Source organism: Triturus cristatus, chromosome 11 (assembly GCF_964204655.1).
Source record: "Triturus cristatus chromosome 11, aTriCri1.1, whole genome shotgun sequence".
NCBI classification, from domain to species: Eukaryota; Metazoa; Chordata; class Amphibia; order Caudata; family Salamandridae; genus Triturus; species Triturus cristatus.
In genome coordinates this window covers 956,998,268-957,015,642 of record NC_140594.1, presented here as the reverse complement: position 1 = coordinate 957,015,642, position 17,375 = coordinate 956,998,268, and the positions used below count along the sequence as shown (strand labels likewise).

The following is a 17,375-nucleotide window of genomic DNA, read 5'->3' as shown; positions in this document are numbered from 1 at the left end:
ACTAGTAAATGTTGTCACTCATGTCCTAATTGGGAGTAAATGTCAAGGGGGTAGCACTAAATAACCTCACCAATTCATTTCTGATGAAGGATCCCACTGTTGACACTTTTAGGATGGCATGTCTGCCAACAACATGTTGACAATCATGTTTTATCTGCCTTTTTGAAAGAATTGCCTGAACATTGAAGTCATTTTGAATTCTTAATATGCTAGAGCTCTGTTGTGGCTTTATTTCTGGTGTAATCTCTTCTGCAGGTATATTAGCCTATGGTGCACTGCATTTTGGAATTGCACTTTAATATGTAACATTATGATGATGGAAGCAAAGGTTTCAATTTGAAATAAGCGTGTTGCATAAAACAAAAGGACAGGCTTGGTATGTCATTCTTAGTTTGGGACTAATTGCCACCAATGTGCAAAACAAATAAAGCAAGATTGAGCATACATTTTTGTCAATATTTCTTTGACACTATCTTAATACCCTTACATGTTTTGGCTGGTTTGATCACAGCATATTTCCAAATACACTTGGAGGAGCTGGATCTCCAGGATTAAGATCTGCTCTAGATCCTTAAGCCAATGGTACTTTTTCTCAGCAAGAGAGCATAGTGGGGAGAGAAATTGTTAGCAGGTCGATAAGTTCAGTTGCTGTTTGCTCGGACCATTAAGAATCACAGACTACTAAATGGGGTTAGTTGATTTATTACAAAGCCAAAAATAACTGAATGTACAGACACCTCAAGATGAGGGTGTAGAAATACATTGGGACTAATACAATGCCAAACCTACGAATGAAATTAAAATGGTGCAACATGCACACAATGATTAATTTAAGAATAAGGATACAAAATCGCAGAGAACAATAAACCAAGTTCCCTTGCATCGAAGATTTAAAAGAAATAAGGCATGAATATCCATACACTAGCGCTAGCATGGCATCACTAGTTAAGCATTTTACAGGGCAGGATCGGTTAAGGTGTCAGCGTGTGGAGTCTTCCTTAGAAGTCTCTCCACATCAGTTGGGTCATGCAGCATGAAGCTACTGAGATTCTCTATAAAGGCGGCAAAGAAGTGGGGATCTTTCCCTAGTTACCATACATCAATATTCCAGGTGGCTTCCCAAGAACCTCTACAGGTCACACCATCTGGCAAAGCCACATCCTCATAGGTAGTTTTCCACTGGACAACAATGGTCTCTGGGGTGGCAAAATGACCTTGATTCCCAGGCTCTCTCCAGTGAGAAAGTACAACAGTTCTCCTTATCGGTATCAGTGTTTAGTGTATCCCCCTACAAATGAAAAATTGACTTTGCACTACATCACACTCATAGGATTTATTTTAAGAAAGAAGTAAGACAGTAGAAAGTATCTGGTGAATTCTCACTTGAAATGTTTGGCTTGCTTTGTTTTACTCTTCATATGCCAAGTGTGCGAAGCTGAAAAGCACTACTGCAAATCAGCTTTGTCTATAGTGTGACTCAAGCCCCATTTTTTTACTTGCTTGCTATATTTAACATTTTCTAGAATAATTGTGAGAATTTCTTTGTCATTTAGGTGGAGGGGCATTTAAATTATATTACACAATGGTTTAAGGGAACATAACAATAAAGGGTCCGATTTCGATCCGTCAAAAATTTCCCCCGTACGAATCGTATCAGTTTTTTTTACCGTACGGATCGTACAAGTCCCGTCCAAACTGGCAAGTACGATTCGTATGTGAAAAAATCCATACGAATCGCATTGGGAAAATTCCCCCACACGTCCTCGGGTCGGAAATAGTGTCCGACACATCCCCGGACAGTTTTACCTACGAATCGGGAAACTGAAGTCCGAGCGCGCAAGTACGATCTGTCCCGTCCGTCCGAATGCACAACCGTATGTAAAAAATACCGTACGGTGGGAACTCCCATAGCAACTATGGAGACGTCCAAATATGTGCCCGCATACGCACCGAACACCCCCAGCACACCTCCCACATACGTGCATACCCCAGCACCCCCCCATGTCCGCGCCGTACCACCACCCCACCCCGTAGGTACGGAGCGTACCCCCACCCCCCCCAGGTACGGAGCATAACCCCACCCTGTAGGTTCGGTGCGTACCCCCACCCCATAGGTATGGAGCGTACACCCCCCGTATGTACGGTGTGGAAACCCCAGCGCGTAGCGCTGGGGGTCCACAGCGTACCTACGGGGGGGGTGGTATGCTCCGTACCTACGGGGGGGGTTCACTCCGTACCTACGGGGTGGGGTGGGGGTACGCACCGTCCATGGGGGGCTGGGGGTATGGCGCGTACATACGGGGGGTGGGTGTACGGTACGTACATACGGAGGCTGGGGGTACTGCGCGTACATACGGGGGGCTGGGGGTATGTGCTGGGGGACGGTGCTTACATACGGGGGCTGGGGGTACGCACCGTCCATACGGAGGTGGGGGTACACACCGTCCATATGGGGTGGGGGCACACACCGTACCCCCAGCACCCCGTATGTACGCACCGTACCCCCAGCCCCCCCATGTACGCATCGTACCCTGGGTTCACGTATGTACGGCATGTACCCCCAGGCCCCCACACCCTGCCCGTGCCTGTACGCACCCTACCCGAGGCCCCTACACCAGCACCCTCACCCAGCCGTGCGCATGTACGAGTCGTACCAAGCCATAGCAAATGTGAGCACTGTACAACAACATGGCCGATGTACGCACTGCACAGACGCGAAAAACACACGTACTGAACCAGGACACTGCAAAACACCACAAGGAGAGTCAATTCGAAACCCACAACACCACAAAACACGTCCAACAAGCCCAAAGACACCCAATACAATGACCTGCAACAGCCAAACAGGTAAGCAGAGGCCCAAAACACAACCACCCCTTATAACACACCCACCCAAAGTTCAAACACAGCCCCACCCACAAATGGACCAATAAAAAGGGCCCACACACACAAACCATGAGCCTTTGCAACAGACCCACTGCTGCCAGACCCCACAGACAACCCACAGCACCAGACTTGAACCTTTACGACACCTTACACTTGCACACCTTCACACAACCACCTTCACAAACACCCCCTCATCACATTCACACACACACCTTCACAACCACACACACACAACCACAACCATCCACACCCACACCCCACACCATGCCCACAGACAGGAAACCAAAGTTCACAACAGCGGAGCTGGAGATCCTTGTCAACGAAATCATCAGAGTCGAGCCACAGCTCTTTGGAACATTGGTCAGACAGACCAGCGTAGCAGAAAAATCAGCCATGTGGCAGAGGATCATCGAAAGGGTGAATGCTGTTGCGCCCATCCGAAGGACCAGGCATGAATGCCAAGCCAGGTGGTACGATCTGCGGAGGACGGTCCGCTACAAAATGACCGACGAACACAACCAGGCCAACATCACTGGAGGTGGGCCGGCCCGCAGACCGGTACACTACCATCCCTGGGAGGAGAAGGTGATGCGCACGCTGCCGCCGGTGGGAGTACACGGACTAGAAGGACTCGCCGAGCCTGGTGAGTACACAAACAAATCACCCCACATGGGGGGAACCGCATCCACAACCCAAATCCTGATAATGCACGCAACTACCCCAAAGCCATCACCGGACGCAACCACATTCCAACAACACGCACATGCCACTATCGGCTCCATGCCCCATGCACCAAGCAAGGCCATGCCAAGTCACAGGCCACACAAAAAACCAACACAAGACAGGATGTCCGTGATGCCGGGAGGGGGGGCCTCCAAAATCACATTGTGCAACTCAGAAGCAGACACCAATGCCCTCAGCCCATATGGCCTAGGGCAGAGCTATACAAACAGTGTGTCCCGACACTGTACTGTGTCGCCTGCAAATGGCGGCCGCGTCGCAGGATGACATGGGTATGAAGGCCCAATTCGCACATAACAGCAGCTAATGAAGAGGCAACACTGTGAAAGAGTGTCAGCACACACCGCCGCTGCAGCGCAGACTCAGAGACACTCTGCCCAATGGGGTGCGAGAGATTCTATACAAAGCCACATGAACAAGCCAATGATCTTTGAAAGACCTGCAAAGTGTGTGTGCCCAGGAAGCTGGGCTGAGGTGACAGACAGACAGAGGGAGAGGGAGAGGGAGAGGGAGAGGGAGGGAGACAGAGGGCGACAGAGGGCGACAGAGGGCGACAGAGGGTGACAGACAGACGGAGGGAGAGGGAGAGAGAGGGAGAGAGACAGAGGGCGACAGAGGGAGACAGACAGAGGGAGGGAGAGGGAGAGGGAGAGAGAGGGAGGGAGACAGAGGGCGACAGAGGGCGACAGAGGGTGACAGAGGGCGACAGAGGGCGACAGAGGGCGACAGAGGGTGACAGACAGAAAGAGGGAGAGGCAGAGAGAGGGAGGGAGACAGAGGGCGACAGAGGGCGACTGAGGGTGACAGACAGACGGAAAGAGAGGGAGAGAGAGGGAGGGAGACAGAGGGCAACAGAGGGCGACAGAGGGTGACAGACAGACGGAGGGAGAGGGAGAGAGAGGGAGGGAGACAGAGGGCGACAGAGGGCAACAGAGGGAGACAGACAGAGAGAGGGAGAGAGAGGGAGGGAGACAGAGGGCGACAGAGGGCGACAGACAGACAGAGGGAGAGGGAGAAAGAGGGAGGGCAACAGAGGGCGACAGAGGGAGACAGACAGAGGGAGGAAGAGGGAGAGAGAGGGAGGGAGACAGAGGGCGACAGAGGGAGACAGACAGAGGGAGGGAGAGAGAGGGAGGGAGACAGAGGGCGACAGAGGGCAACAGAGGGCGACAGAGGGTGACAGACAGACGGAGGGAGAGGGAGAGAGAGGGAGGGAGACAGAGGGCGACAGAGGGAGACAGACAGAGGGAGGGAGAGGGAGAGAAAGGGAGGGAGACAAAGGGCGACAGAGGGCGACAGAAGGTGACAGACAGATGGAGGGAGAGGGAGGAAGACAGAGGGGGACAGAGGGAGACAGACAGAGGGAGGGAGAGGGAGAGAGAGGGAGGGAGACAGAGGGTGACAGAGGGCGACAGAGGGCGACAGAGGGCGACAGAGGGCGACAGAGGGAGACAGACAGAGGGAGAGAGAGGGAGACAGAGGGCAACAGAGGGCGACAGAGGGTGACAGACAGACGGAGGGAGAGGGAGAGAGAGGGAGGGAGACAGAGGGAGACAGACAGTGGGAGGGAGGAGGGTGACAGAGGGAGGGAGAGAGAGAGACAGAGGGAGACAAAATCACCCTTGAGTGGTGTGGGCATGTCTGCTCATCAGCAGGTGGACTGTGTGCATGTTGCCAAGGTCTGGCAGTGCGTGAAACACCCCTCATTCGTTTGGAAAGCACTGGCCCATGTGTCAAACTGTGCACGAGTCGATCCTCGCTGCAGGCACAAACCTAACCTCACACCCAGTATACCCACTCACTGTGTTTATTAGAAACCAGTCACAAATGCATAAGTTTCCTACCTGCATTCTCCAATAGACATGATAAAGCAACATTTGGCCGCGTACAGTGCAACACGTAAGTCGGTTCTGCAGCGCTCGCTACGCACGCTTGCTACACTGCTCACTGCGTTCAAAACTGATGCAACAACAAAGAGTGTGTCACACATAAGTGTTGACAGCCGTGGCCAAGGCACATACCTATGCACCATGCACAATGCACAGGGACTTGCCAAGTACAGACAAGGTAGATGACACTTGGCCCTGCTGTAGACAGCACAAGGCAAACCTGTGACCACTGTACACTCAAACACCAACTCCACATGCCACCTACCTACCACAGGAACTCACATTCACTGTCATGCCAGTAGGCACCATGAGGGGATAGACACATCACCTGGTAGACCCAATGACAAATCACACCACACCCAACAGCATGCCCGGTCACACCCCCCCCCCTTACACAAGCACACACCCCCGGGGCAGTCAACACAAATTGGCACTCCCACAATGGATATGTGACACAACAAGACCAATCCATAGCCAAATAAGCATCCCAACACTCATTTGACAGGCCAAATAACCAGGAGTACATATCAATCTGACCCCCGCAACATACCCATCCACAAGTGCACTGTGCGAGGCATGCTAGACATATCCAACTACCCAGAGCAACTGTGCCAACTTGAATATGCATGAAACATGGATGACGCATGTAACACCATTAACATTGTCTCTCTCTCACACACAGGGCAACGTCGTCGATCTCCCCCCAACACTGGGGGGGAAGACACACAGGACCAGGCTCGGCGTGGCGATGATCCCACCGGCAGCGACGACTCTCACCACACCGTGGATGACCCCGACCAACCTGGCCCCTCTGGTGCCCAAGCACCTGCAGCACCTGCGTCAGGTACAACTGTGCCAACCACATCCCCATTCCTGCCACATCCCAGGATACACACAGGAGCCCTGCTTGCACACAATGCAGCCAGTCTGACCAGGAGGGACGAGGGACCCCGGGCAGCCAGGAGGAGGCAGGCGACCCCACAAATGCCATCCCTCAGGGGTCCCGGAGACCCGACGTGCCCACAAGGGCAGGCCAGGCTCAAGTGGGCAGGGGTGGTGGGAGTGGAGGACGGCGGAGGCGCGAGCCTGACCAGGCAGCTGAGGAACCGGTTATGTCACACGTCCGCAACATCCTGGACACATACCGGCGTGACACTAGAGGCATCGACCAGGTCGTGTCAAGACTCTCTGAGATGCAGGGGACCCTCGATGAGGTTAAGAACCTGCAGGTCGAGCATCATGCCAGTCATCAACAACACCAAGGACGGATGGAGGCAAGACTGGCTGAGCTCCTGGCGGTGCACAGGGACGTGAGCCAATCACTCTGTCAGATCGCCCAAAGCCTGGCAAACCCTCCCTGTGCCACCAGGCGTAGACCAGCACCAGACACGGGGAGGGAGGAGGAGGAGGATTCATCTGACGGAGCGTCCCCAGCATCGTCAAGTCCTGCATCTGAGGGTCCTCGGAGGAAGGTGGGTCGTCCACGCAAAAGACCGTGAGAGTCAGCGGACCATCGCCATCTCCCAGGTCACCTGGCCTGGCACCTGGCCCCCTGGCGCAAAACAGCAGCACCTCATCCAATGACATTCTCTGCCACATGGACTTGCTGGTCACTGTCTGACCAATGTTGACAAAGACTGTGGCATGGACTCTGATGACTTCCAATGGCAAGGATACCATCTCCCCCTGTGAACTTTGGATTCTATACCCCCGGTAGAGCACCTAATAGCATCCCCCCAAACACGTACCCCCACCACCAATAAAAATATTAGAAATCACGAGATGATGCCGTCATTTAGCATTATTCCATTACATGTGTGTGTTGGAAAGTCAAACCATGCCTGAGTTTTGAAGTAACTCCAACCATGCATACCCTGGGGTCTGAGTCTGGCACAGAACACACATGGGTCACAATGTATCATCCAATACAGACATGGAGCACCATACTCACCCGTGATGGTCCCAACCAGCTGAGGGGGTGCCTGCACAACTGTGCGGACAGACCTATTTCGAAGAGCAACAGTCATGTGCAGAGGTCAGGGATCATGTGGAGTGTCCTGGGGTGGGAGTCCCAGGTATGTGTAGCCAGGTGGGAGAACTATGTCCTGCAAGCAGGAGTCAGGTGGATGTGGAGAATGGTGGCCAGGCCAAGGTTGGATGCATGGAGATGGCACAATGGGGTCTTGGATGACAGTGCCACATGGTTGTGTTGGGGGCGTGGTCGTGGGCTGCATCCTGAGTGTGGACGTGGACTGTGAAGTTCATCCTGCAGATGACAGTGATCCATTGCCGCTATCCCTGTTGGACGGTGATGTGGCTGTGTTGCCGGATGTTGAAGCAGAGCTGTGCAGATGCACCTTGGATGTGGACAAGTGTCATGGGAGTTGTAAGGTACTTCTCCCTAGAGTGCAGGGTAGGATTGGACATGGATGTCGAAGTTGACCTGGGGGATGGTCTGTCTTGCCTTGAGGTGGACTGAACAGTGGACCTTGTGCCTAATGCAGAGTGTTCTGAGGCCTGAGGTACAGATGCTGGAGATCAGCATAGCACATGTGAGCAAGCTTTCCATGATGCACACCAGCTCGTGTGCGTGGACACTGTGTGCCTGTGCAGGGCCCTTGCGGGTGGGACACAAGCAGTTGACCCAGCTGTAAGGGGACAATCCGCAGATGAACACCTCAGTTGTGTACAAGTCCAGCATCAGGTGGCCAACGTGCTGCCATCTGCCAATGGATACCATGCATTATTCAATATGGGAACTGGCAAGGACTGCGTCTTTCGGGAGCACCTGCCTGTCAATGGGACACCAGATGATGATGAGATGCAGTGCGCATGTCATGGTGTAGAGGGGTATCCTGGACACATTGTAGACTGACACGCTGAGACATGATACCTGTGCCATGTGTCCCACAACGACACCATACTACATGCAGAGGCCTGGAGTACCACTCACATGGCCATGTTGGGGTACAGAGCCGGTGGGGAGTAGGAGGGACATGACCTGGTTGGTGTGACAGGGCCTGGAAGGCGTGCCAGCGCTGTGAAGGCAGTTGGAGTTGCACACTCATTATGCAAAGGTGTTGTGTGGGTGATGAGTGCATGCCTGAGTGCATGCAACAGATGTATTGGATGGACATTGCTTGGTGGGTGGCCTCAACATCATGGTGTAGCGTGATGTGGCACATGCAAGGACATGAGGCACGTGCAATGTGCACATAGCATGTGCAGACGGTCCAGCCTTTGCCACCGCAACTGTGTCACACACAAGCAGATTACACCAGATTACACCAAAATGAATGGGTGGAGGGAGGAAGGGGGGTGCGTCTTAGAGGTGTGTGTGTGAGGGAAAATCTAGAAACTCTGTGTGCCCTTGCTGCAGGGCCTGCAGCAGCAGGCGCCATGTCCTGGAAACCATGCCACAAGTTGCATACTAACACAAGCATGTCAGAAAGGACTACTGCAAAAGGTGTATGAGAAGGGAGGAGTGTCTGGTTCAACATGGCACACACACAGACAATGGATGCACATGCAGCAAAGTGGCCGTTGTGGGGACTGAGATGGCAAAATACCTACACAGCCATGTACATCGTGCACATTACATATCATAATCCCTGACAAACAGCTTGCATCTTGCTACTCTACACATAGACTCATATGCACAATCTGTGACAACTATGCCAGACATGCCGCATGCACAGTGGCAAGAGACCTGCATTGACAGAGATGAGGCACCTTGGAGGCTGAGGGACACCTTTATTAGTCATGTTTTGCCGGAAGGCAAATGCATCTATATTAACAGATGCACAGGTCATGTGGATGAACATGTGGAACCTACACTGGCACCCCCTTTGCACCACAGATGCAGGAAACCCATAGAACTGGCACACAAGTGACAGGTTTGAGGCAAACACCCCGTGCTGCTCACGGAGAGGCTGCAATTCACCATTGAACCACTAATGGGGGTGTCCCACACTATGCCAACCCATGCATCCCGTATGTGTCCGAGGGCAGTGTTACACACATTGATGCCTTCATCACAATCCACAATCACATTACAGATGACTGTCACCAAGTGTGAATCCAGCTCCATGTCATGTGACCCATGGTGATTCTACATGTATGCTAAGTAACCAAACATGAACAGGAGCAGTGCACACACATTCCAAACACATAGCACACCCAAAATGCCGTGGTGCATCCCCCACCCTAGGTGATTTTTCGACATGTCCGTGCATGTTACGCTGATTCAGCACACGTTGCTGTATTCATGAGGAATAGCAGGAGCAGGAGCACTACAATGCCACCAGCAGACAGCATGTGCAAATACCTGGGGATGAGAGACACACAAGAAGTGAGCCAAAAGAAGCACATCCGCATGCATGGGCATGTATTCGACACGTATAAGGTTGTCAACATGCAAGGTGAAAATAGTGTCTCAGGTAAGACATACTGTTATTGCACCATCACTCGAGTGACACATCCAAACACACCTCTGACTCACTTGCCAGACATGCAGATGGACCCAATCATTGCAACACATGCCACACAAGGCTCAATGCGTGCACACTCAGACACTGCAACTCACCACTAAGCAAAGAAGTTGCGTATGAGCCGACTCCGGATGTCCTCCTCCTCCTCCTCCTCAACATCACTTGCCTCGTCACCAAGCCCCTCGTCCTCCATGGGTGGATGTTCCTGCTCATCCGGATCCAGGATGAGTGGCACAGCTTTCTTCACTGCCATGTTTTGCAGCATGCAGCACACGAGGAAGATTTTGCAGACCTTCACCGGTGCAAATGGGAGTGCGCCGCCGGTCTTATCGAGGCACCAGAATCGGCTCTTCAGGAGGCCAAAGGTCCTCTCTATCACTCGCCTGGTCTGCCCATGGGCGTTGTTGTACCGGTGATCGTCAGCCGTTCTGGGGTTGCGGAGAGGTGTGATCAGCCATGGCATGTTGGGATAGCCAGAATCCCCATGGCGTACGCCTACGGCGACACAACCATAGTGGTACGGACCCTACACACGCGTGTATGGACTGTATCCCTATGGCGTACGCCTACGGCAACACAACCATAGTGGTACGGACCCTACACACGCGTGTACGGACCGTATCACCATGGTGTACGCCTACGGCGACACAACCATAGTGGTACGGACCTTACACACGTTGTCAAGGAGACCCAGTTTCAAGTTCAAATTTTTTCATCAGGTGGCCAGCAGAAGTCGGTTGGAGACAATATACAAAGTTGCAAAGTGGTTGTTGACTTGACATCATGCTCATTTTTTATAACATGCAAAGGCACCCACTGGGGTAGGTTTAAAGGGATTGGAGGAAACATAGGATGCAAATGAGATTGACCAATCACTCTGTACTCCTGTAAATGAAACAGGCCAGCAAGGCAAATATAAGGCAGCCTGGCCCCATTAGAGAGCACTTGCCTGCACAACCTTTCATTCCACACCACTGCTGCTGCTCGTGATTCCTCTGGCACCATGTCCAGGTCTGTGGAGAGGGCCCAGCCATTCACCCAGGAGGAGAACCAGGCCCTGCTGGACGTGATCCTCCCACAGTACCCTTGCCTGTATGGGAGACCAGGGGAGCAGGTGAGTGCAGACTCCATTAGCTCAGACTGTGCCCCTGTTTTGTGACTGTCACTTCTGGCATTGTGTCCAGGTGTGACAGACATGCAATGTTCTTCAGAGTGGGTCCCAGGGGGGGGAATGCCTCATGTCTCCCATGCAAAGCATGCTGTAGTGTATATCTGCACTCCTCACTTGCATGGTGCTTACTGTGACAATCACTGCATGGTGCATGCCACATTCAGCCTGGCTAATCCTCTTGGGAATGTTGTTTCTACAGTCCTGATGTGATTCTGTGGTCCCCCCAGTGTGACAGGTGACTGTACCCACAGATGTGTGTGAGTTGAGTGTATCTGTGGTGAGTGTCCAAATGATGTGTTCGTCCCCTGGACATTGGTGTGTGTGTAAGTCCCCTGTCATGTGGGTGAGTGTCTATGTGGAGTGTTGCACCCCAGATGCATGAGGGATGCATATACCCTACCCATCTGATGTGAGCAGGGAGCAGTGCTGTGTGTCTGACGTGCTGAGCCTGCCCCACACCTGTGACACCCCCGGTCTAGTGCCACATGTGCAGAGTGATGTTTGTACCCGCAGTTGCCAATGGCAGGTGATTGTCCTGTGCCTGTGTGTGTCTGTGTACCCTGCTGAGGTTGCGCCAGTGGCCTGGGGCATGTGACTGCTTTGAGGTGCTGTACATAATCGTGGTGTAGCTTGTGAAGCACAGTGTGAGCCGGGATCAGTGATTGTGTTGCACCCCTCATTCCACCTGTGTACTTTCAATGCCACGTCGTGCCTTTGGCCTTCCCCAGAGGATAATGTCCCTATGATGAAGGTGCAATGATTTTGCTGCATACTATGCCCTATTCAAACCAGCCAAATTGTTCAAATGTGTGTCTCTGTGACATGTAGCAGTTGTATTGATGTTGTCTCACTTTGTCATCCTCACAGGTAGGCGTCCATGCCAAGGGGGAGATCTGGAGGGAAGCCGTCAGTGCCGTGAGGTCGGTGGAGGGTCGGAGGCAGCGCCTGCCCCAGGTGAGGAAACGCTGGCAGGATATCCGGTGCTGGACCAGGAGGATCGCCCGGGTCCTGCTGGGGGACTCACCTGAGAGCCACAAGAACCGTGGGCGCCGGCGCCTGACCCACCAGATGAAGCATGTGCTGGCGGTGGTCTTCCCTGACTTGGATAGGCGCCTAGTGGAGAAGCAGCAGCAGGAAGGGGGTAGGTACATGTGTGTTTGTTGTGTGTCACCAGCTTTTGGAAGTGCGCAGTTGCATGGATACACTGCCAGGGTTCATATGTGCAGTACATATCCTGTTCCCCAAAGTAAACCGGTGCTGTTCTTCCTCCCTTCCCCTCCTTGACACGTGTTCCCTGGTCTGTGTGTAGTCACTCTTGCACAAGGTCATCTAGGCTGCCAGTTAATCCAAGTGCCCAATGCTTGCAGCATCATGTGTGGGGGTGGTGTGTAACATGTGTTGGGACCTTGCCTGTGCCCTGGCCAGTTCAGTCAATGTGGGGTCCATGTTAGTTGGCACTGATGCTGAGTCCCGACATAGGAGTGTGTCTGAAAAGTGTACTGCCTTACAGCATGCATGACCAATGTTGTTGCCTCAGACATGATGTGCATGAGTGGGAGATATGCATGGTGCATGGACGTTTGCTTCTGTTGCAGTCATATCCATCCCGGACCATGGAGGAGTGTGGCCACTACAGTCCCCTGGGGCACCTTTTCCTAGGTATCATGTGTGTCATCCAACAATGTGGACATTCACTGTGTCTTCAGCATAGGTTCTGCTCTGTGGCATTGTACCCTGGCCTAATATGTATATACGTAAAGTGTGCTACATGTGTCCACTGTACAGGGTGACCCAATTTGGCTTGTGCATACTCACAGTGGCCGGTGCCAGTGTGTTTTGGTGCAACTATCTGACGATGGTTGTTTGTCAATTTTATGTGTGGACAGGCGCACGAGGGTTAGTTCGTGTACATTCAGGATTTATTGAAGGGCATTTTAGTAATCCCTGAGTAAGAGGGGTAAGTACTTCCTCTGTGTCACTCACATTGTCTCAGGTAGGGGGGGTTTGTGCGGGAAAGGCCTACATGTCCAAACCGTATGTGTCCTTGCCAGGTCTGGCCTGTGTGTGATTATTGTCTGAACATACACTCAACATGCAGTGACCCAGTCATGTTGGGCAGGGTTAAATGTATTTGCTAAGCAGCATGTGCCAAAAGTTACAAGACATGGTTCCTGCTCATCCCTTTTTTGGCTACGGTGTGTGGTCCAGATGCTGTACTCAACTGTCCCCAGAGACTAGCTCCTCAGTCTAATTTGATATCAAGTTCTTTGCTGTTGTGTCTTGCTCTCCATTGTTTCTCAGTGGCATGGTGGGTCAACCAACTGTGTGGTGCAGGGCCTACATATGTGCGTAGTATTGTAGATGTTACTCATGTTGCTTTTCATGCTATGCACTGTGACCTATGTAGTTTTGAATCATGTGTCATATGTATACAGGTGTCTGATTATTTCCTGTCTCTTCACCTTGCCCACAGCATCGTCGGGGGAAACCGAGGGAGACACTGGCACGGAAATTGAGGAGGGATCCAGCAGCGGTGCCACCAGTGCTGGCGTGTCTGGCTCAGCGAGTGGCACGGAGACGGAGGGGAGTGCGGCGGAGGACCTGTCCAGTCCCACCACCGACTATGACGCTGACGGGTCTGAGGCTGAGCTCCCTGAGAGGGCGGACACTGCTCCCAGAGCTGAGAGCAGCACTACATCTGTCGCCGCCCCCTCAATTCCCCTGCTCGGGTCCCTTCCCACCGTGCTAGGCGCCAACAGGTCTCCTTCGTGCCAGGCACCGCACCCCCTGCCCCTGTCTCCCCTGCTGCCGTCAATGCCGAGTCTCTGGACATTCTGCGGCAGTTGCAGGTTGGTCAGGCATCGATGCTTACTGTCCTCCATGGCCACACCACACTGCTGACACAGATGCAGTCGTACATGGAGGCCATGTCAGCAGCGATGTCTGATCAACGGATGTTGCTGAAGTCCATAGACTCCACACTGACTGCAGCAGTGGATTTCCAGCAGCGCTCTGTCCCCCCCTACCCCTGCACCATCCGCACTTCCTACTCCCATGCCTGTCCCACACACACCCAGACGTCCCCATACACGCACCCCACCAGACACAGGCAGCATACCACCAGGGAAGGCAAAGCGCACTCCTCCAGTCATGCACACACAGGGGGAAGTAGGCACACCCACTGGGTCTGGGGGCAAATGGAAGGCACGCAGCCAGAGTGGGAGTCCACATTCCTCAAGACCCACTTCCTCCAAAACCACTCCCCTTAGCTCTCCTGGCCAACTGTCATCGAATGAGTCCTTGGTGTCCAGTGTGTCCCTCAGCCCCAGTGTGGCACCACCCCGCAAGCGGTGCAGGCAGTCCCCGGCCACGGGAGTAGAGTCCCCCCCCCTGTCCACACCCTCCCCCGGGAGCGCTGCAACCCATCCCCCCGCCCCCCCCTCCTTGGGGCCTGTGGTTCATTCGGGTGCAAGGGAGACGCTGGGTGACCTGGCAGTGTGTAGCGCCGTGCTGGACTCCACCTTTGGCGCTGCCCCACCCCCTGTGGTGGAGTCGTCCGTCCCTGCACCCACAACACCTACCCTTACCCCTCTTGTCCCTGCGGTGCCTGGTCCTTACCCCCCACATGATGCCCCCCCTTCTGTGGATGAAATGGACATGTGAACTGTGCAGGCAAGCTAGGGGACACACGTCCCGATGTGTACCCCACAGGACTTTGCTGATGGCCTGGTCCATGGGCCTTGCAAATAGTGGACATTTAAAACAATTTATTTTGAATGCTGAATAAAGCATTTTGTTTTTCTTTTGCACACTAATGCTTTCCTGGACTTGCTGTTGGTGGTGCTGCTCCATGATTTGGGGTGGTGATAATGTGTTAGGTGTCTGGGAAATGTTGTAGTGTGCTGCTCATGGGGTGGACCCTGGTATCTGTGTGCCATCACAAGGGCTCTGCATATAATCTTTGATCATGTGTGCTCTTACTGTATGGTGATATTGTCCCAAGGTGTGTTCCTTCCTCTGTGGACACTGACATCTTCCCTGCAGGCTGTTTCCCAATTGTTGTGCTGAGCTGTGTCTACATATCCTGGGTGTGTGACGGATCCCTTCAACTTTGGCCATGCCTGCTCAGCAATGTCTCCACCTGCATCATTTGCGGCATCCTTGGTGGTCACTGTACTAGTGTATGGAGTATATTGACATGACTGTATGTGGACATGTTCCCTTTTACGCCCTAAGCATGTGTGTACTCACAGCCTCGCACACATGTGTTGCGTGTTCTGCAGGGTCTTTGGTCACCTGACTGACAATTGTGGGCATTGTATCTGTGGGTACTCCACCCTTTTCCTTCCATGGGAGGCAACAACTTGTTGGCTGCCCCAGCACCTGTACATTCCTATCAGTCCTGGAATGTGCGTGACAGTGTGTGTTCCCTTTGGGTCTCGTAGTTTAGTAGGGTGGCACATGAGTATAGTCTTGTTGCATGCTCTCATTGTGTGTATTATGCTGCCAGCACCAGGGGTGGGTATGCATGTGTCATATATTGGGGCACTGCTGGGAGGACTCTGCACCCACCCCTCCTATGTCTGGGCACTGCTGGGGGGACTCTGCACCCACCCCTCCTATGTCTGGGCACTGCTGGGAGTGATAGGCACCCACCCCTCCTATTTCTGGGCACTGCTGGGAGTGATAGGCACCCACCCCTCCTATGTCTGGGCACTGCTGGGAGGACTCTGCACCCACCCCTCCTATGTCTGGGCACTGCTGGGGAGACTCTGCACCCACCCCTCCTATGTCTGGACACTGCTGGGGGGACTCTGCACCCACCCCTCCTATGTCTGGGCACTGCTGGGGGGACTCTGCACCCACCCCTCCTGTGTCTGGGCACAGCTGGGAGTGATAGGCACCCACCCCTCCTATGTCTGGGCACTGCTGGGAGTGATAGGCACCCACCCCTCCTATGTCTGGGCACTGCTCGGGGGACTCTGCACCCACCCCTCCTATGTCTGGGCACTGCTGGGGGGACTCTGCACCCACCCCTCCTATGTCTGGGCACTGCTGGGAGTGATAGGCACCCACCCCTCCTATGTCTGGGCACTGCTGAGGGGACTCTGCACCCACCCCTCCTATGTCTGGGCACTGCTGGGAGTGATAGGCAGCCACCCCTCCTATGTCTGGGCACTGCTGGGAGTGATAGGCACCCACCCCTCCTATGTCTGGGCACTGCTGGGAGGACTCTGCACCCACCCCTCCTATGTCTGGGCACTGCTGGGGGGACTCTGCACCCACCCCTCCTATGTCTGGGCACTGCTGGGGGGACTCTGCACCCACCCCTCCTATGCCTGGGCACTGCTGGGAGGACTCTGCACCCACCCCTCCTATGTCTGGGCACTGCTGGGGGGACTCTGCACCCACCCCTCCTATGTCTGGGCACTGCTGGGAGTGATAGGCACCCACCCCTCCTATGTCTGGGCACTGCTGGGGGGGCTCTGCACCCACCCCTCCTATTTCTGGGCACTGCTGGGAGTGATAGGCACCCACCCCTCCTATGTCTGGGCACTGCTGGGAGAACTCTGCACCCACCCCTCCTATGTCTGGGCCCTGCTGGGGGGACTCTGCACCCACCCCTCCTATGTCTGGGCACTGCTGGGAGGACTCTGAACCCACCCCTCCTATGTCTGGGCACTGCTGGGAGGACTCTGCACCCACCCCTCCTATGTCTGGGCGCTGCTGGGGGGACTCTGCGCCCAGCCCTCATATGTCTGGGCACTGCTGGGGCTGATGCCCACACACCCCTATGTTTCTGTTCACTGGCGTGGTACGACCTGTACCCACGTCCTACGGCCTGGGTACGGCCCGTACCACCATTGCAGTGGTGATGTAGGGGTACGCTTGGTACGTGCCGTACCCACGTCATTGAGGCATGGGTATGGGCCGTACCACCATTGTTGGGGTGCCGTAGGGGTACGCACCGTACACATGCCTTTAGGACGTGGGTACGGGTCGTACCATGCCCACCCCTATGTCACCCCAAGAATAGCGGTACGGCCCGTACCCATGCCTTTAGGACGTGGGTACAGGTCGTACCACGCCCACCCCTACGTCACCCCAAGAATGACGGTACGGCCCGTACCCATGCCTTTAGGACGTGGGTACGGGTTGTACCACGCCCACCCCTACGTCACCCCAAGAATGGCGGTA

At 54.0% G+C, this 17,375-nt stretch overlaps 1 protein-coding gene across 1 annotated transcript in view; it reads left to right on the top strand.

Moving 5' to 3' along the window:
* Nucleotides 1-17,375, top strand: part of LOC146785743 (neuropeptide FF receptor 1-like) — a 782,045-nt gene that overhangs the window by 452,740 nt on the left and 311,930 nt on the right. The window lies entirely within an intron of this gene.